The sequence below is a fragment of the Neoarius graeffei genome, chromosome 22 (genome assembly GCF_027579695.1).
Source record: "Neoarius graeffei isolate fNeoGra1 chromosome 22, fNeoGra1.pri, whole genome shotgun sequence".
In the NCBI taxonomy this organism is placed as follows: Eukaryota; Metazoa; Chordata; class Actinopteri; order Siluriformes; family Ariidae; genus Neoarius; species Neoarius graeffei.
Window position 1 is genome coordinate 15,805,285 of NC_083590.1, and position 21,278 is coordinate 15,826,562.

General features: G+C 39.6%; 1 long non-coding RNA gene and 1 pseudogene across 5 annotated transcripts; both read left to right on the forward strand.

Moving 5' to 3' along the window:
- LOC132870702 (NACHT, LRR and PYD domains-containing protein 12-like) overlaps positions 1 to 21,278 on the forward strand; it is a 64,402-nt pseudogene that overhangs the window by 39,595 nt on the left and 3,529 nt on the right.
- Positions 3,220 to 16,508, forward strand: LOC132870707 (uncharacterized). 5 transcript variants are annotated; one of them, XR_009651175.1, is made up of 9 exons: positions 3,220 to 3,536; positions 3,912 to 4,069; positions 4,601 to 4,705; positions 6,083 to 6,126; positions 6,207 to 6,342; positions 8,502 to 8,662; positions 9,265 to 9,367; positions 9,457 to 10,510; positions 13,973 to 16,508. It is a non-coding gene; the product is annotated as an uncharacterized LOC132870707 (long non-coding RNA). The 5 variants fall into 5 exon arrangements; XR_009651174.1 differs by lacking the exon at positions 6,207 to 6,342 and having other exon boundaries at positions 9,457 to 9,569; positions 10,443 to 10,510; XR_009651172.1 differs by lacking the exon at positions 6,207 to 6,342.

A 21,278-nucleotide genomic window follows, 5' to 3' on the forward strand; every position in this document is an offset into this window, starting at 1 on the left:
GGATGACCACGTCGGGTTCCACTTCTGTCAGCCAAGAACAGAAAGCTGAGGCTGCAGTGGGCACAGGATCACCACAACTGGACAGGTGAAGAGTGAAAAAACGTAGCCTGGTCTGATGAACCTCGATTTCTGCTGAGGCTCACAGATGGTGGGGTCAGAATTTGGCACCAACAGCATGAATTAGTGTTCCTAATAATGTGCTCTGTGACTGTAGATTAGATCTTTTTGTTACAGGATCAGACCAAAGCTGTTCTTTATTTTCTTTATCTGATCCTGATTTTTTTTTTTCTGGTATCAGCTGATCAAACCCGATTATGGGATCAGTGCCATCACTTTTACTTAAATCTAAACTAATTACAGTATGTTACATAATTGTATCAATCAAATACATTTTGAAGAACTAGTGTAATTATTTTGTCATTTAAAAATTGTTTATGGATTTACAATTATTTTTATTGAATTTTCAACTCAGTTGTTAAATTCATGTTTAAAAAGAAAATATATAAGAGCTCATTTGGGTGCTGTGTTATCTGTTATTTCTTGGTATTTCAGGTGTATTGGTATTCTCTCTCTCACACACACATGATGAAAGATCTGGAGAAACACAACAGTTTTTGCAAAACAAAAGCGTTTTTATTAAATGTCAAGACATTTAGCTCAGTTTTATGTTCAGTACAGCGAGACAATGTGAGGGCTTTGTGTGAATTAATGTAACTACAGTGTGTGTGTGTGTGTTTTGGCCTCAACTCTTCCCATCTTGCTGAAGGCCATCACCAGGTTACATACTGGAGCCAATCGCAGCAGCTCCAGTTTTGTGAATGTATACCACAGCATCTCAAAAAATTACAGTATCGTAAAAAACTTTTTTTTTTTGGAATTTAATTCTAAAAGGTAAACTTTCATATCTTCTGTATTCATTACACATTGTCATGTTACACATTTACACACATTAACATTTTTTGTTTTAATTTTGATGATGGCTTATAGCTCATTAAAAATCAGAAATCCAGTCTCTCAAAATATCAGAGAATTTCATTTTGAGTTGTAGTAAAACAGTATCAATACCGTTTATGCATGCTAGTGTATATGTACACTAATATATAAATATACTATATATTTTTGGTCCCAACATTATAATTATATCTGTCTGTAGGTGCATTTGGTAATTAAGTGATCAATCTCATTAAATCAGTCTCATTAAATCATTTTCATTGAATCAGTCTCATATCATTAAATCACTCATGGAATCAGTCTCATTAATTAATTCCATTAATTTTGGTGCTTAATAATAAATTACCAAACAGCTAAATTATGGTATATTTCAAATTATGATCACTTACCATATTACATAAATCATATGCACCTTTAGAATTCTTTGGAAATTGGGCAACTTCAAGTATATTAAGCACAACAAATAAATACACACAGTTTCAATAATAATGGAATTTATTATAACAAAGATAAAAATGGATAAGAACAGTTGAAATCATTATATACAAATGCGATATGGTGTGTGTGAAGGGCCCTGTGGCCTGAGCAGAAGGCTAGCGTGGGATGCTAGCTAGGTATGTTTGTGTGTGTCCTCGTGGTGTAGGGATCACCATGTGGGATTTGAGGAGAACAAAAGAGTTAGCATGGATTGCTAGCTAAGGTGTGTTGGTGTCCACGTGGTGGACAAAGAGTTAGCCTGTGTGTGGCCTGAACAAAGAGTTAGCATGGATTGCTATCTAAGGTGTGTTTGTGTGTGAGGCCTTGTGGCTAGCTCAGGCCCAAGGATCCTACCTCGTGGAGTTAAAACAAAAGAGGTGTATGTGAGCGTGGGGGGAGGACCGCCACGTGTTGGAGACAAAAGATTAGCTTTGTGTGCTAATTAAGATGTTTGTGTGTGTCCACGTGGTGGAGGCCTAGATTAGCCTTGTGTTGCTAGCTAAGACAAAGGAATGCTAATTAAGGTATGTTTGTGTGTGACCATGTGTTTGTGTAGGCCTAGATTAGCCTCGTGTGGCCAAGCTAAGACAAAGGGAAGCTAGCTCATAACACTACTAAATCCACTGAAATCTTGATGAGGTCAAGATATGTATAAGAATGGAATTAAGGTGTTAGAAAAGATAGAGAAGCATGCACAGCCTATCTATTAAACAATTGAGAGAACATACAACAATTAATTCAATTCGACACGCTGCGTGTCTACAGTGTAAACAAACCGTTCCTGAGTTTAAATTCACACTACTTCAATTAAAAGCTAATTCCTAAGACTAGGTTTGATTATGCCCCAAAATGCCAAGTCTTACTTCCGTATTTCACTTCTACGCGAGATTATGAGAAGATATCCCGAGACTTTTGGAGTTTTCACCGTTGTGGAGCTCTCCGTGAGTCACAGGGCCCCAACAACACGCATGCAGCGGGCCGATGTTGGCCTAAGATCGTATCGGAACACTCTTAAATAATTTGATCGTACAATGATCGGCCAGAGAGCGGAGCCAGTTTTTTTCACCCCTGCTCCCATCTACGTCGGCTTTTGATTGGCCCAAAATCGAGAAGTACCCTACACATTCATCAGGTTAGTGTTGGCCTCAGATCAGCTATAATTAGATCATGACTTCGGCTATGGGGCGAAGATTATACTTTTTTTTTTTTTTTTTGTGTGTTCATCCCTGAATCCCATCTACATCGGTTTTTGATTGGCCCCGGGGCGGAGTTCCCCAAACACTAAAGTATAATGTCATATTGCATAAAAATTCTTCCCGTTTAACAAAAATGTGCCATCTGATGTTATTTTTTACATACCGACTATCTCAATGGGGCACTTTTATTTCAAATAACTGTGCAGACACCCGCTGTCTTCCGCGGCAAAATAGCTGAACCATTTATTAGTGCTGTGCATCGCCTGCCCGCTGCTGCCGGCGTCCAAACCAACTCTACACACTTCCGGACGCAATTCACAGAAATATGCGCGCGCGTCTTGGGGACTTTCACTATATAACGCAAACATCTCATAACATGTTATTATCTTTGTGTAACCCAGTAGAGAATTGGGTCCAGTTCTATTTTATTTTTCTATAGTTTCCTTATTAGTTTAATTTCATTTGTTAATCAGTCTGTCAATCAGTTATTTTACACACACAATCCTTAATGGTCGCATTTCATAGAGTGGACAATTATGATTGGTCAAGAGGGAACAAGTCCCGCCCTCTTCACACAGAAGTCAGGTGAGTTGCATGGCGGGTGAAAGCAGCAGTGAGCGGAGCGGTGAGAAATACAGAGAGAGTTATAATAGCGGTTATTAACACTGACTGTCCATTAGAGAATCCTGAGCTGAGGCAGCGGGGGTGTGCGGGGATCCGGGAGCGAGGAGGAGGCCCGACTTTTGGCAGCGTCGTCTTGGCGAGTTGCCGAGTGAATGAGCGCTCGCGCATGCGCACTGTATTAGCCCCACAGTGAGTTGATAGGAGAGGCGCAGAAAAACGCGGCTTTGCTCCATGAACACTTGAACTTGGCTTATCATTACTGTTCACTGTTTCTGTTAACTTTAAGAGGTAAAACTGCATATTCTTGCTCTGATAACTTAAAAGAAGTAAGGTATAATGTTTATTTTGATGCTGTGTGTGGTTATATTGAGAGATGCTGTATGATATATGGGATGATGAAACTGATGAATATGTTCATTTACAACCAAGTTAAACATGATTCATGGTTGAACAGCTAAAATTCATGATTGATTAAATTTATGTGTAAAAAGGTTGATTAAATTGTGGGAAATGCTTACATTGGGAAAAAATAACTGTACAGTTAAGAAAGATAATTTATGTAATCATTATTGTGTTACAGTAATGTGTTGATTTATATACTGACTATGGCCATTAGAGAGAAGTTAGTGATGTCATATAAATAACAGTCCTGTCTTCATACAGACTGGGTTTTTGAGAATCATTAGAACTGGATCTGGATTTCTCCTGTTGATGGGAGATGGCGAGCCCCCAGTGAGATCTCTCCTTAATTGGAGGAGTGAGGAACCAAGGCTGAAGAGGACACCACATCCCTTCTGCGCTTTCACTTCTGTATCAGTGTGGTAGGACCACCGCATACCTGACTTTTTGATATCCCCCTGACTCGACATAAACACTTTTGACTTGAGCGCACTGACCGATATCGACAAGGACATTAACGGAACATTACACTCCATATGGACACTTTTAGTTAGTTTATTTTTTGTTTTTTGTTGAAAGATTGTGAATACTGTGGAATATTGAGTACCCAGTGATTTATTGCACTGAATTTTATTTTATATATATGTATATATATTTTTTTATTTTGGTACAGTAAATTTATCTTAAACGTACCTCGTGGCTCCATTTACCTATTGTGTCTGTCCTCATTCTCTTTTTTTTCCAACCCTCCCACTACGAATCTCGTCCTGGTCCATATATTCTGAACCTTGTAGCACCTAGTGGGTTACATTTGCATGGGTATCAAATGACTAACCTATTTATTTACATATGTTCCCGGTCCCTAATCGACCACGAGAGAACATATTCCTAAACGTGTGCGCATCCTCTAAACTTGGAATACCCCATGCATCTTCTCTGCCTCTGTGTGTCAGCACGCATGTGCGAGATCTTCTTCGGGTCTTAAGCGGTTGGCAGCCTTCAGCGCATTTGACTGAGTGAGAGCAGCGTACTCAGCCAACCATTTTTTTTTTTTTCAGGTAAGTCACTTTGGTGTTAAATGAAAGGAGGTAGCATTAGTAAACTTAGAAATGTAGTAGTATGCTGGTAGTTATGAGTCGGTGTGCAGTACGTTAAAACGTTAATGTTTGCCCGGCCTCGTTAAAGGGCGAGTTCCAACGGCTGTATACAATACAGTCTATGGCTAGTTCAGTTAGCTATCTCGCTAATTTCCGTCTGGAAAATTATTCCCATAAGCAGTCGGTTAACATGACATGGATAGTAAATCAGTACTTTATACTTTTACACTGCAACTTAACGCAGTAGTCAGCTATTTTCTGTTGGGAAACGTTTGTAAACGTGCCTTAAGTTTGTTGATGGCTAAGGTATCCACCGCAAGGCGGGAAGTCTAGTCAGAGCAGGTTGCTCCGTGGTCTGTGGCCGGATTGAAACATGGCAGGCAGAGTAGATTACCAAACTTATGTATTTTCATACTAACAACACTTCGTTTCACGTGTGTGTGTGTGTGTGTGTGTGTGTGTGTGTTATTAATACTGCTCATGTGTAGAAATTAGCGCCGTGTTTGGTAGTGACTTGTTTTCATCATACCAGTAATGGTTTGTTTCTTTTGTACATGTTTTGGTTTGTATTATTAGTCTGGATCACGTTTGGAAATTATCGCCGTGTTGTATAGTTTATAACATTTTAAAATATGTTATTTCTTAACTGCATTGTTACCTTCGGCGGGAAACGTGACATTTGTTCATCATCACCATAGCAACACCACTCTACCATGCAGGATTTTTCGGAGGAGTTCAATTTCTTTTTTAACTCATTCGGAGAGCCTCGGATGCGGAATTTCTTCCCCACCGTTCTATCTGTTCTGACCCAAATCACACACGGATTGCGGATCTCTGTAGACAATGAATGATTTCCCTTAGTTCTCGCAGCCGTATTACCGGACGTAGTGTGCAGTGGGCTTTAGTCTACTTTCAAACGTGTGCGCATGCCCAAATTGGTCGATTGAACAATGTTTGATTTTATTGTCGTTTCATGTGATGCAATATGGTAATATTATATCACAGGATGCTGTTATCTGTGGAGGGTGAAATGTGCCATGGTATAAATGCACCAATAAAAATGTACTTTTTCAGATACTGCTAGTAATGACTTTGCCTTTTTTGTCCCTAAACTACCTTCTATTTGGCCTAGTTTTTCAGATACTGCTAGTAATGACAACAATTAAAGCGTAATTCAATCAGAAGGTTTGTGCCAATTTCCAAAAAGCAATAACTTAAATATAAAACTACTTCTGTCTGTATGTACAGCAGCATTGTCTCCCAAGATGTTTCTTATATTTAATGTAAAGTGATGTTTTCTTTATTCTTATAACTTTCCTTTTTTTTGTCCCTGAACAGTGTATCGTACCACAAGCATTGACCTGATTGTCCAGGGAAACAAGGTAATTTTAAATAATGTGGTTTTTAAAATGACAAATGTAGAAGGGACTCTTTACCATAATGGATGTGTCAATTGTAACAGGACTAAATGTAGCACCTGTCTGGGAGCGTTTCAACCACAGCTGCTTGTGAGGAATACAATAACTCTGAAGGCTTAAGTGCAATTACAGCTGGGTCACGGTTACCAAAATCATTGCAGGCTTGAGACAGCGTTTTTGGTGAGTCTTAACCCTTTAGGTGGCAGGTATTTCAAAAAAATGCTGAATGTTGGCATCTAAATTTCAAAAGGCTGTGCCTTGAAAGTGATAACAGAGAGAGTAAACTGTAAATGAGAAAAATATTGAGGATGACCCAAAGTTTATGTTGGGATTTGCATATTGTGATCTCACAGGGTGGTGTCCATCTTGAATTTGGATTTTTTTTTTCATGAAATTCAGAGTATTTTCGATAAATAACTCGATAAAAACTTATTTCATAACATTCACACGCCATCCCAAAACAATACATCGTAAACCAACAGTGTACCTTATGGTTAATATGGTGCCATATAGTGACAAACGCTTGTAAATGGTAGGCTTTTGCCTGCAGAGGCCTAAAGTGTAAGAATATATCCAGGTGACACTAGATTTTCAGCATATTGTACTTCTCATTGTAAGGAACAGGACACAGGCCTACTTCATACTTATTACACCTGTATTTTGTCTGATGGTAGCCTTTGGGGCAGGTACAGTCAGAGCAAACAACACATACTGGCTGATCATCTGCACTGTATAGCCAGTGACCCTGTAAGTCTTACTAACATTTCTGTAAACTAATGTGCATAGTGATTTGTTTTAGTTATGAGCAAATTCATGAAATTAGTTAGACAAAGGCAAAAATATGGGGCCAAATAATAATTGGTCATCTCTAATCCCCTCTATATCCAACTGGCTCATGAAAGGCCTTTATCCATTATTGGTATTTTCCTCATCATTGTTAAAATACAATTGATGAGCTTGTGCTTTTTTGTTTTCTTTGTCTTGCTTATCTATCTAGTATGGCAGGTTCACCCTCAGGGCCGTTGACAGCTTTGGCTGGGCCCGGGACAAAATAATCTGAGTGGACCCCCCCACACACACACACACACATACGCGCGCAGGCACATCGCCACACAGCAACCACCCACACCCAACCCCTCTTTTCACAGTCTCCATTCACTCCAACCCTTAAACCAAAAGGATTACAACGTTCCCTGGATATAGAACTGGACCGAGAAGATTTCAAAATCTTAACGTGTAAGCAACAACAATAAAACAGAGGTTGTTTTATTCATTTAGGGCTTATTAGGCTACTTTCATTAATTGCGCTTTTCATACAGGCCTATCATTTTTCACTTGAGCAAGGGAATTGTTTGAAGAGTATCCAGTCTAAGCGAAAGTTTAATGTTTTGCAACAGACTAACCTCAAAACACCCCATTTATAGCCCATTCGTTACATTAAACTCTATCTAGCTGGCAATTTCACATGCCGTCGTATCTACACGGGATGATTTCCAACAAAATAAGGTTTAATTAACAAGAGGCAGCGTTCCACGGGCTTTCAGCTAACCGGAGTCCAGCTCAGCAAGCGTGCCTAAAACATTTGGATATGATTGCGGGCCAATGTGCTATTCTTTGCTTCATTGAGATATATGCATCACAGTGTTATTAAACCAATATGTTTATGAAATAATTCAATGCCCTGTGCATTTCAGTGTTCACTCAGTGTACCCTGCTATCCCCTACTTTATAATTATGAATGGCGCGTCGCGTGTGCTGGGGTTACATTACGGGGCTGGAAAAAAGTTATCTGTGTCTTACCTGGCTCAGCTGCCCCACTGCCTTCACCTGCTGCATCATCTGAATCTTTTCTAAAATATCTATGCAGTGAGCCCCTGAGGCTCTTGGCTTCTTCATCTCTTTTTCTCTTTTCTTTTCTTTGCTCCTGACTTGTGCATGTTGGCAAACAGGCTCGCACACTTATTGTCGAAGCGTTATGATGGAATAGTGCCGTGTTATTTGGCGCCTTAATCAAAGACCAAACCATTTCTGCATTAGGGGTGGTAGGTGGGTTCTTGAATCTATTTTCGAAGACAATAAAGGCAAAAGAACCAGAAATCATTCATTGAATGCAAATATAGCACATTTTTCTCCCCCAAATCAACACATTTTGAAATGAAACAGAATGATTAATGGCATCTTCATGAGGGACCAGTTCTGGGCCCCCCCCTCATGCCTGGGCCCGGGACAAAATACCCGGTTGTCCCCCCCTGTCGACGGCCCTGTTCACCCTCATACTGGACACTGAAGCGAAAATCCAAGGCACGCATTAATCAGCAACTGGCGTCCATTCATTGTAGATTGGCTTCTAGCAGCATTGCTGAGGATGAAGAAATGGCAGAAGATGTCCCTGACATTCCTGTTGATGTTTGTGAATTGGAGGATGGCTTCTCTGACGAGGACGTCTCTATGGAGATAGAGGAGGTTGATTCTGATGGTAGTAGCTGGGACAGTGGAGACGGTGAGTGCGTTTACATGCACATAGAGAAAATCGAATTTCTGCCGTTGCTCGACTGAAATCGAAGTTCTAAATGCCATGGAAACGCCTTAGCTCGGCTGAAATTGAACCGAACTTGATTTCTCGTAATCGAGCTACACGACCTAGATTATGCGATTTTAGCCGAGCTACTTAGTGCATGTAAACCCTATCGAGCTACGTAGTCGAGCTACTTATTCAGCACTGCCCCTTCCGGGAGTGACGAGACCACAAGCGGGAAACACAACAGCCTCGGTCGGCATGACACTTCACCTTAGTCGCCACTTTATTAGGAACACTTGTGTCTGGGCATGTACGCACCCATTTCCAATTAGTTGGTAAGTTATTAGCATGTTAGCAGGCTAACAGTTAATATGTTCACCATTACAGATCAACTTCAACTTAGTGGCCATTTTATTAGGAACACTTCTGTTCGTACATACAAACACTCTTCTTGTGAACACGGAACTGATAACTTTGTTTATACTCTTGAATAGCTCTTCTTCATGATGACAACCGGAAGTGTACCAACACTTTTTTTTTTTTTTTTGCTCTGGTATAGGCTTATAATGATATGTTGTTCACAGACTCCATTCAAACTATCCAGTCCAAGTGGGACAAAGCATGCATCATGTCAGACTTAAATACAGATGTTGAAATGCAGGAGAATCCAGTTAGAGAATGTAAAAGGTGAGCCCATTTCTTTTATTTAAATTAGATATTGTCTGTATATCAAATACTTGTATGTGAAGAAAGTGCTAATCTTTGTAAATGTATAGACCAAGACGGCTCAGAGAGTCATCATCATCACTATCTGAGGAGGAGGATGATCCTGAACACCTAAGAAGACCTCCCCCTTTACCTTTGCAGGGTTCCTACGCAGTATGGAAAAGTATGGAATTTGATTTTAGTATTTTCCAGGTCTGGAAAAGTATGGAAAATGGAAATTAGGGTATGGAGAAATATTTGTGTTTCCAGACCTTTGCCGCTACATAGTAAAATGAAGCTCAACATTCCGACATTCAGTTGAATTTTGCCAAAGAAATGTGTTGAAATGCGGAGGGAGGGAAACGGGTGTTCTTTTGTACTGGCATGCGCTCCGCCACACCCCCTGAACCTGCTTGCTTCTTGCAAGACTTTGGAAAAGACGCAGGAAAAACCCCCTGCTACAAAAGGCCTCTTGAACACGCGTGAACACACATCATAGCTCCAGTCAGTGTGAAATGCTTATGGCTTATTTGGCAGTGTTGCCAGAATTTGCTAGAAAAATAAGGCACACGGACCCTGAAAACAAGCGACCCAAGACAAAAAAAACTGCCAACAAAAATATGAAGGCTGTGTACGCAAACGTACATATAAACAAGTTACAACTCTGAATCACCATCCCCAAAACCCGCCACTTCTGATTTTTTTTTTAAGCGACAAAAAAGCAAGCCCAAAGCCGCTTATAACAAGAATAGGCAACCCACGTACGTAGATCAACGTAGGCTACGTTAGGCATAGCCTACCACCAGAGAGAGGAATGTAAACTCAGCAATGGGTAAATGCACGTTTTCTGATGGATGGCTATCCAAACCAGAATACACAGCTTGGCTGAGAAAAGATCCCAAATGGCAAAGTAAGGCTAAATGCAAGCTTTGTATAAAATCATTTGATATTTCCAACATGGGGGAGGCGGCGATTTTAAGTCACATGAAGGGGAAGAAGCACCAGCACTTGGTCACAGCATCATCGTCGAACGTTTCAACTTCTTTTTTTTACTCAGTCGAAAGTGGGGCCAAGAACAACAGAAACGCCAAGCAATGCACTCCTTCAGGCAACAAATGATGAACGGTGAGAATTTTATCTTATTATTCTAACAGCTACACTTCTTCAAGTGCGTAGTAAATATTTATTGAACATCTATCAGCAAACTTGAGCTCATTCTGGCTAACATTCCCTGGGAAACTATCCAGTGAAAACTGCCCATAAAATAAGTAACACAAGGTTATGTTGTACAACCCCGATTCCAAAAAAGTTGGGACAAAGTACAAATTGTAAATAAAAACGGAATGCAATAATTTAGAAATCTCAAAAATTGATATTGTATTCACAATAGAACATAGACAACATATCAAATGTCGAAAGTGAGACATTTTGAAATTTCATGCCAAATATTGGCTCATTTTAAATTTCATGACAGCAACACATCTCAAAAAAGTTGGGACAGGGGCAATAGAGATCTTGCAGTCACGTGACCGGAAAGTACACAACCCCCATCTTGTCGGTCAAAAACACCGCTGAATACTGCTGCACTCGTGTACAGAATGGATCAATTTCAACCGACGGACTACACGGCTCATTTTTCTAATGAACAGATAACTAGATATATGTCTAAAATAAACGATCTACAGATTTGTGACCCTTATGGCTTTCCGGACGGAGTTTTCACGACCGGATGTAGAACTGCCAGCGGAATACCCGGACGTGTATGATTACCTCATTAACTTTCCCTCGCTGTTCAGTGGTGAAGCACTACGTGCTTATAAATCTCTGCACAGTTATCTCTACAGAAATTCAGGATTTGTCAGCGACTCAGATGTGGCATCTTGTAACAAGAAAATAATAATCCTCATTGGATGGGTAAGTTACTTAAGTATTGAGTATAGCACTGACCAGCTGATTATAGAATAGAATAAGGTAATTCCAGTTGTAATTCCAAATCGTCCGTCTTGTTTACATGGATCTGGCGTTGGAGAGGTAGAGGCTTGGCAGTGGAGGTTTGAGTGGCTGTTTTCTGAGTTTAGTCAACAGGCCGGCTCTGCCTGCAGCCTCGCTTTTGCTCCCGGCGCCGCCTCCTTCGCTTTGCTTCCAATAACAATCCACGGAGACCCGCTATCTCGTCCGGAATGTTTGTTTTTTTTTCTCGTCCGGAATGTTGTGCATGCGATGGAAATCGCTACAAACCGTCATTTTCTGCTGGAAACCAATGTCCAGTAAGTCCATACGGTTGTAGTGGATATTGAAGTCCGGTACAGACGAACAACACGCAAAAATACACACAAAAAACATAAAAACCGTGCACAGGTAGGGAGAGCTTGTAGCCGCAGCCGTTGTAGTAGAATTGTATATAATAGGGTTTTCCAGAAGAAAAGGTAGAAGTAGAACCAGAAGTAGAAGGCGGAATATGGCGTTTGACCGACATGATGGCGTCTGTCACAACCTGGATCGGCTGTGACGTCACATGCAAGATCTCTATAAGAGGCTGGAAAAGTTAAAGGTACAAAAAAGGAACAGCTGGAGGGCCAAATTGCAACTCATTAGGTCAATTGGCAATAGGTCATTAACATGACTGGGTATAAAAAGAGCATCTTGGAGTGGCAGCGGCTCTCAGAAGTAAAGATGGGAAGAGGATCACCAATCCCCCTAATTCTGCGCCGACAAATAGTGGAGCAATATCCGAAAGGAGTTCGACAGTGTAAAATTGCAAAGAGTTTGAACATATCATCATCTACAGTGCATAATATCATCAAAAGATTCAGAGAATCAGGAAGAATCTCTGCGTAAGGGTCAAGGCCAGAAAACCATACTGGGTGCCCGTGATCTTTGGGCTCTTAGACGGCACTGCATCACATACAGGCATGCTCCTGTATTGGAAATCACAAAATGGGCTCAGGAATATTTCCAGAGAACATTATCTGTGAACACAATTCACCGTGCCATCCGCCGTTGCCAGCTGAAACTCTATAGTTCCAAGAAGAAGCCGTATCTAAACAGGATCCGGAAGCACAGACGTCTTCTCTGGGCCAAGGCTCATTTAAAATGGACTGTGGCAAAGTGGAAAACTGTTCTGTGGTCAGACGAATCAAAATTTGAAGTTCTTTATGGAAATCAGGGACGCCGTGTCATTCGGACTAAAGAGGAGAAGGATGACCCAAGTTGTTATCAGTGCTCATTTCAGAAGCCTGCATCTCTGATGGTATGGGGTTGCATTAGTGCGTGTGGCATGGGCAGCTTACACATCTGGAAAGACACCATCAATGCTGAAAGGTATATCCAGGTTCTAGAGCAACATATGCTCCCATCCAGACGACATCTCTTTCAGGGAAGACCTTGCATTTTCCAACATGACAATGCCAAACCACATACTGCATCAGTTACAGCATCATGGCTGCCTAGAAGAAGGGTCCAGGTACTGAACTGGCCAGCCTGCAGTCCAGATCTTTCACCCATAGAAAACGTTTGGTGCATCATAAAACGGAAGATACGACAAAAAAGACCTAAGACAGTTGAGCAACTAGAATCCTACATTAGACAAGAATGGGTTAACATTCCTATCCCTAAACTTGAGCAACTTGTCTCCTCAGTCCCCAGACGTTTACAGACTGTTGTAAAGAGAAAAGGGGATGTCTCACAGTGGTAAACATGGCTTTGTCCCAACTTTTTTGAGATGTGTTGTTGTCATGAAATTTAAAATCACCTAATTTTTCTCTTTAAATGATACATTTTCTCAGTTTAAACATTTGATATGTCATCTATGTTCTATTCTGAATAAAATATGGAATTTTGAAACTTCCACATCATTGCATTCCGTTTTTATTTACAATTTGTACTTTGTCCCAACTTTTTTGGAATCGGGGTTGTAGATATTATATCGTCATCGCAAGTCGGGATGTGCTCTATCTGCATTGCAGTGGCAACAATGGAGACATATCAAATAAAGTCAGTTGATTAACAGTTGCTAGCCTCCTAGCCTAACGTTGCCTAGTGTCGTCTTAGCCTAACTAAATACAATGATCTATCGCCACCCACTGGGGTCAGTGCGTAAGTTCACCTTTCTGTTGGTCACATAGACTGTATACAATAGACTATGGTTGGTCAGAATGAAATTAAGTGAGATAAATGAAGGTTTAAGTGTACAACATTTGCAAAATTAAATTTTGAATTGGTGAAAAAATAAATGTTATCTATTGGCCTATGTTGCAAGTTGCAATTAGGCTATGAGCACAGAGTAGTGTTAATATAGGCAAACTCTGAATGTAAAGTTGCAGTGATATTTATATTGTAGCAGTTTATTTAGAAAGGAATTTACAGAAGATATATATGTAATTGTGATTATCAAGTATGAGTATGTGACAACACATCATGTAAAAACACCACATTACATAATAACCTGAAAAAATGTAATACATTTTCACTCATGTAATAATATGCACATTTTGTAGTGTGTGTGTGTGTGTGTGTGTGTTTTTTAAATATTTGTTGAATGTGAAGGGTTGCAATTGATTATTAACTTGTGTTATTGTTGTATTTTAGAGCCACAGCTACATCCTGTAGCTCAATGAGGACCTTTGCGATTGGATGTGAGGTTCTGTCTGCGGAAGTGTTGTGGGTACTTGATGTTATGGAAAAGCACGGCTCCTTCAACAGCTGCTCAGGGAAGAGTGACCTTTTTCATCTTATGTTTCCAAACAGCAACGTTGCCTCAAAATTCAGCTGTGGAGATGACAAAGCAGCTTACTTGACAACCTTTGGTATTGCACCACATTTCTCATCTTTACTTTTGTCCAAAGTTAAATCTGCTACTGACTATGTTTTACTTTTTGATGAGATTTTGAACCGTCCACTCTGAGCGAAACAGCTTGATGTGCATGTAAGGTTTTGGGATGGAGACTTTGTCAGGTCAAGATACTTGGACTCTTTTTCTTGGGCATGCATATGCTGCAGACCTCCACTCACAACTAAGGGCCAGCTGCAACAGTGTTGGAATACAGTCTTTTACAGATATCAATGGATGGTCCAAATGTAAATTGGAAATTGTTTGACACGCTGTCTAAGGACTTGGAAGAGGAGACTGGGTCCAAGCTCCTCAACATAGGGAGTTGTGGGCTACATATACTGCATGATGCATTTCAAGCTGGCAGCTATGCAACAACTTGGGATGCTCTTAACAGTCTTTATTGGCTTTTTAAGGACTCCCCAGCCAGACGTGAGGATTACACCTCAGTAACAGGTTCAGCTGTCTTCACCCTGAAATACTGTAAACATAGATGGCTAGAAAATGTTCCAGTCCTTGAAAGAGCCATTACGATATGGCCACAAATTCAGGCATATGTAGCTGCGGTAAATGCTTCAAAAGTGTCACACCCAAAGAACAAGTCCTTTGAGTCTGTGATGAAGGCTTGCACCGACCCTTTGTTTCTCGTCAGAGCCAATATCTTTTTCAATTGCGCAAGAGTGTCATCCTTTCCTTTTAAAATATCAAGCCGATAAGCCTGTGCTGCCTTTCCTGGCTGACGATCTTTTCACCACAGTGAAGCATCTTCTCCAGAGGTTTGTCACAGATGACACTCTTGAGAGAGTGAACAGCCCCATGAAGCTCGTCTCTGAGGACTTTAAAGATGTAGCAAATCACAAGGACACCTCGCGGATCAACATAGGATTTGTTGCAGACAAACTAACAACTGAAAGACATGAAGATTAGAAAAAAAGTTTCTGAGCGAGATGTCTTTTTGGTCAGAAAAGAAACTAAAGACTTCCTCGTCACAGCAGTGACGAAGCTACTGGAGAAGTGCCCTCTAAGGTACACACTGGTAAGAAACCTTGCATGGCTAGATCCACAGAAGATAAGAGAAAAGCCTGACATTTGTGAAAAGCAACTGAGGCAGTGCCTACATGTAATCTCCAGTGCTGGACACGTCCGAGAGAACCGGTGTGACCAGATCCTTCATCGGTTCAAGGATTTTGTGGTTGTCTGCAAAACGAATGATGATGCCATACAGTGGCCCACTGGTGCCTACTCCAGATTGGACACGTTTTTTCATGCACTGCTCTCCAAGGAGCCGGGAATGAAAGATCTGTGGACTCTTGTTCAGAAAGTTCTCCTCCTCTCCCACGGTCAGGCCTCAATAGAAAGAGGATTTTCCATAAATAAGAACATTGTTGTCACAAATATGAGGGAAAGAACAGTGGTGGCTCAGAGGGTCATAGTAGACCACCTCCATTATGTGGGTGGGGTAGGTAGTGTGACTATGACAAAGGAACTTCTACATTCTGCATCATGTGCAAGGCAACACTACCATGCATTCCTTAATGATGAAAAGAAGGAGGAGGAGCATGGACAACAAGCACTGAAAAGAAAGGCAGCGCAGGATGAACTGGACCAATTGAAGAGAAAAAGAAAGCAGATTCAGACTAACATAAAAGCACTTCTCACATCTGCAGATGAGTTGGCAGTGGAAGCGGAAGCTACTGAGGACATGTCCACCCTGAGCAAATCTAATGCCTTCAGACAAGCAGCGAAAGAAAAAGAGAAGGAAGTAGAGAAATGTGACAAAGAAATTTTTCTTTTCAATGTAATAAAGAGCTGAGTATTTAGTGTGTGATTTAAGTATGTTTGTGAGTGCATGTGTGAATATGTCTGTTAGCATGTTTTCTTATGAAAGATTGTGAGGATTCTGCTCCATCTCCAGTTCCATCACTCAGTTTTCAGTGCTACAGAGATTATTTTTCATTGTAAGTGACACATCTGTGAGTGCATGAGTGAATGTGTTACCATGTTTTCTTATGAAAGATTATTGTGAGGATTCTGCTCCATCTCTAGTTCCATCACTCAGTTTTCAGTGCTACAGAGATTATTTTTCATTGTAAGTGACACATCTATGAGTGAATGTGTTACCATGTTTTCTTATGAAAGATTGTGAGGATTCTGCTCCATCTCTAGTTCCTTCACTCAGTGTTGACTGCAACGGAGATTATTTTCCATTGTAAGTGACAGAATTTTGACTTTTATGCAAGAAAATTGTGCTCATGATCCAGAGGTTGAAAAATAAATGTCAACAAAGTTCCTTTATGTGATTTTGTCAGAGGTCAGTTTGTGTTTTATTCAATATTTTCCTGGGATGTATTACAAAAAAGGTGGATAAGTGGCAAACCTGGCTAAGTAAAGCTAGAGGTAGTGGTAAACCTGCAACTAGAGGAGCCTGAAGTCCTCATTCTGTTAACTGAACAATGCTGTTATTACATTATTATTATAATTACATTACATTTAGTTGTCGCTTTTATCCAAAGCCACTTAGTTATTACAGGGTACAACATGGTTACAACCTGGAGCAATGTGGGGTTAAATGCCTTGCTCAAGGGCACTGCAGCCATTACATACTGGTTAGGGTGGCCACGTCTCGGCCACGTCTGCCATCTCTTGGTATGTGGACAAAATGTGATCTACAGTGGAACTAACACAGGGCCTTCATAAAACACAATAGTAAATACAAAAAATGCCATAATGACTGTTTTCAAATTAGAAGCTTCAGTAAACTTCTGTGTGTGCACAACATACAGGTTGTCCCGAAAAAATGTATACACACTTTGAATCATTGTGAAGTAGGTGTTTTATTAAAATTAATTTCATTTTCAAGGTGTAATAGAATTTACAGACATCGCTTTGTTTTATCACTGCCTGTAACTGATGTTTATAGTCTACACTATGAGACCTGCAACAGTCACTGAAAGTGAATGTCCCAAAATACCAAGATCTTACTTTCTGTCGCAACAAGCAGTGTACCCAGTTCATCAAAACTGTGTTCGCCCAGGACTTTCAGCTGACTACAAATCTTTTTCACCATCTAAAAGATACATGTCATCTCCAATCCTTTCACCCTCAAACCAAATGGAACATTTAGAAAGTCTTGTATGATGTACTCTGGGTCCCTGCAAATGGGTGTAGTTTTGAAAACCAGCTGGGACCCAATATGCCTATGCCATTCTCTATTCCTGTGTTGATAAGAAATAGAAAACATAGAGCACATTTAACCCAGGGGGTGAACCAATCTAATCTCCTTCCTGTTTTAAAACAACATCAGAGTGCACAAGCAGATATTACTTCTAGACTTTCTGTAAAGCTAGCTCTTCTGAACGTTAGATCACTTTCAAACAAGTCATTTTTAATTAATGATCTTATCTGCAAACACAATCTTGATTTTTTGCTTCTAACTGAAACTTGGCTGGATCAAGCAAATAGTGCTACCACCCTTATTGAAGCAGCTCCCCCAAATTTTAATTTTTTGAATGTTACCCGACAAGGGAAAGGTGGAGGGATCGCAAATATATTCAAAGTCTCTTTTCAATGTAAACAATCCTCACTTGGTGATTTTACATCCTTTGAACACTTATGTGCACTTGTTACATGCTCTCCTAACTTATTATTATTATTATTATTATTATTATTAACTATTTATAGGCCTCCGAGACATTCAGCCAAAGTCTTTCTTGAAGAGTTTGGTGAACTGTTGTCAGTCATTTGCTTAGAGTTTGATTGTCTTATTATATCTAGGGATTTTAACTTGCATGTAGATAATCCTGAAAACACTTATGCCAGAGAACTACTTGCACTTATTGACAACTTCAACCTAGTACAACATGTACAGGGGCCGACCCACTCTCGTGGTTATACCCTTGACCTCGTCATCACAAAGGGTCTTACTGTTTCTACTACTGTTGTTGACCTAGCCTTATCTGATCATTTTTGTGTTTTCTCTGATGTTTCTATGTCTCCTCACATTCAGAACAGCTCAACGACTATAGGTAGGAGAGTCATAAAAGACAACACGTGTTCTCTTTGAGCAAGCTCTCTCTCAGAACTCAACCAAAATATCAGACTCTGTAGATGATTTACTGGAAATTTTTAATTTAAATATGACCCAAATTATGGATGATATTGCTCCATTCAAAATCAAAAGAGTCAATGATAAGCAGAAAGCACCATGGAAGCAGTACCCGGCTGTTAAACTGCTAAAGAGAGAATGTAGAAAGACTGAAAGAAAATGGCGCAAATCTAAACTTCACATCCATTATCAAATCCATAAAGAGATGCTTTGTAATTATAATTATGAAATTCGTAAAGCAAGACAGTCTTTCTTCTCCAACATCATCAGCAGGAATATGAACAATGCCCGTGTGCTATTTTCAACAGTAGAGAAGCTAACTAATCCCCCACCACAATTAGCACCTGAACTTCTCTCAGTTAATAAATGCAATGAGTTTGCATCCTTCTTCAAAGGTAAAATTGATAAAATACGGCAGAATATTGCTCATAATATCTCAGTTGCAAAAAATTGAAAAACTGCAATCACCAATGACACAGATAGATAACTTCAACACAATGTCAGAATTTTGTTTAATTGATTGAGACTCTTGAAAAAACTGTACAAAATCTCAGTTCCTCAACATCTGAATTGGACATTCTGCCCACCAACTTTTTTAAGTCTGTTCTTCATCTTATAATTACAGATGTGCTTCAAATTATAAATACATCCCTAGAGACTGGCATTGTTCCTGTGTCCCTGAAAAAAGCCGTTGTAAAGCCCCTACTTAAAAAAAATTATCTGGATCCTTCAGTATTAAATAACTACAAGCCAATATCAAATTTACCATTCATTGGGAAAATCCTTGAAAAAAATTGTCTTCAATCAATTAACTGCCTTCTTGATAGCAAACAGCCGTTTTGATAATTTTCAGTCAGGATTTCGTGCCAATCATAGCACTGAAACAGCGCTGATTAAAGTTATAAATGACATATGTCTTAATACTGATGCAGGCAAAACATCGGTCCTGGTATTACTGGACCTCAGTGCAGCTTTTGATACTGTTGATCACAACATACTGCTATATTGACTTGAACACTGGGTTGGATTGACTGGTAAAGTTATCAATTGGTTAAATTCATACTTAAAAGATAGAAGCTTCTCTGTTACCATGGGAAATTGTTCCTCAACGACAATGTCCTTGACCTGTGGTGTCCCCCAGGGGTCGATTCTTGGACCATTACTATTCAACCTTTATATGCTCCCACTTGGGCAAATTATCAAGAACAATTCAATTTTGTATCACTGCTATGCAGATGATACCCAAATTTATCTTGCTCTATCACCTAATGATTATGCCCCCCCTTGAATGTCTCTACCAGTGTATCGATCAAATCAACAACTGGATGTCACAAAATTTTCTTCAGCTGAACACAGATAAAACAGAAGTAATTCTATTTGGAAAAAAAAGATGAAAGACTCGGGATTACCACTATTCTTGACACAAAAGGGATTAAAACTAAAGAAATGGTTAAAAATCTTGGTGTTTTCATTGACAGCGAGCTAAACTTTGACAGTCACATGAAAGCAATCACTAAAACGGCATTTTATCACCTAAAAAACATTTCCAAACTAAGAGGACTTATGTCAAAAAATAATCTGGAAAAACTTATACATGCATTCATCTCTAGTAGGGTTGATTACTGCAATGGCCTTTTCACAGGCTTGCCAAAAAAGACCATCAAACGACTTCAGCTGGTTCAAAATGCAGCGGCGAGGGTTCTCACACGAACAAAAAGAACAGAGCACATTACTCCAATTCTAAGGTCCCTTCACTGGCTTCCAGTAAGCTACAGAATTGACTTTAAAGCATTGCTGCTGGTGTACAAATCTCTAAATGGTACAGGGCCCAATTACCTCTCTGATATGTTGCAGCGGCCTAACCCAATCAGATCTACCAGATCGCAACAGAAAAATTTACTATTAAAACCTGTTGTTAAAACAAAGTGTGGTGAAGCAGCTTTTAGCTACTATGCAGTACAGCTATGGAACCAACTGCCAGAGGACATTAAAAATGCTCCTGCTGTTGGCAGCTTCAAATCTAGGTTAAAGACCAAGCTGTTTTCAGATGCTTTCTGTTAAATAATTAATAGTCTTATTTACATGTTTTATAATCTTTACTTTTACAGTCTCTGCATGTTTCAAATTTTACTTAACTTTTATTCTATTTTATTCTGCTGTTTTTTCCCCCTATTTGAACTTCTACTTCATTTTATTATTTTATTTCTACTATTGTTTAATTCTTATTATATTTCTTCCCATTTATTTTATGTAATTTTATTCTCTATTGTTTACTGTTTTGCTTTTACTTCTGTAAAGCACATTGAACTGCCACTGTGTATGAAATGTGCCATACATTATAAATAAACTTGCCTTGCCTTGCCTTGCAAGAGAATTGAATGTGATTTGCATTGTCAGCAGTGACTGGACCAGAATGGATGTCAGTTTGAGAACAGGCGGTGACTAAATAATAAGATGTCTGTAAATTCTATTACTCTTTGAAAATTACATGGATTTTAATAAACACGTACAGTACTTTACAGTGATTAAAAGTGTGTATACATTTTTTTTCGGGACATCCTGTATGTGCTTGACATCTTCACACACCTGTGTTTTAATGTCTTGAAGTGTGCATCAGATACGTGTGCGTCAGAGTGGCATCCTGTATTTTGTGTAATGTGAATATATATTTATGACAAAAACAGGGCACTGATACAAATTTTAGGCCAAGCTAAGTATGGTATGCATTTTGGTGGTATGTCATAATGTGAGTACCTGTTTGATTTTCAAGTAATTCTTTTAAATATATGAGTAGTTGTTTGTTCGCTGAAGTCTCCAAACCTGAGAATTTGAGTATGGAAAAAGTCTGGAATTTTAAATTTGAAAATGTGTAGGAACCCTGCAGAGCTAACAGACCCCCACTGAAGCCTCTGCATCTATTAGTGTCTGTTAGGTGTTTGTGTACTCACTGTTTTAATGGG